Here is a 575-nt window from a genome sequence, read left to right as displayed (position 1 = left end):
TTTTTTTTAAAAATATAATATTTTTTTAATAAAATTTTATAAAATTATATAAAATTATTTAATAATATAATTATATTTTTAAAAACATTATTAAAATTATTATATTAATAAATTTTTTTATATATAAATACTTTTTTATATCTAACCTTTATTATTTTTAAATATATATTATAAAAAATTTTATCTCCACAATTATATCTTCAAATTATTTTTTTTCCCTATTATATATAATATATATATAAAATTTTTAATTTACTTTTAAATATTTCCCCCCAAAAATTTATATTATTTTAAATATATATATCTCTCATTTTATTAAAAAATTTTAATTTTTTATATTATATTATTTATATTTTTAATTATTTTTAAAATTTTAAATTTTAAAAATTATTTTTTTAATTATTCATTATTTTATTTTTTTAAAAATTTTTATATTTCCTTTTAATATTATTTTTCAAAATAAAAAATAATAATAATATATTATAATATATATATAATAAAAAAAAATAAATTATAATATTATATATATATATTTTTTAAAATATAATTTTTTTTATATATATTTAAAAAATTTA

This window comes from Penaeus monodon, chromosome 27 (genome assembly GCF_015228065.2).
Source record: "Penaeus monodon isolate SGIC_2016 chromosome 27, NSTDA_Pmon_1, whole genome shotgun sequence".
NCBI classification, from domain to species: Eukaryota; Metazoa; Arthropoda; class Malacostraca; order Decapoda; family Penaeidae; genus Penaeus; species Penaeus monodon.
Note: the sequence above shows the minus strand (reverse complement) of the source record.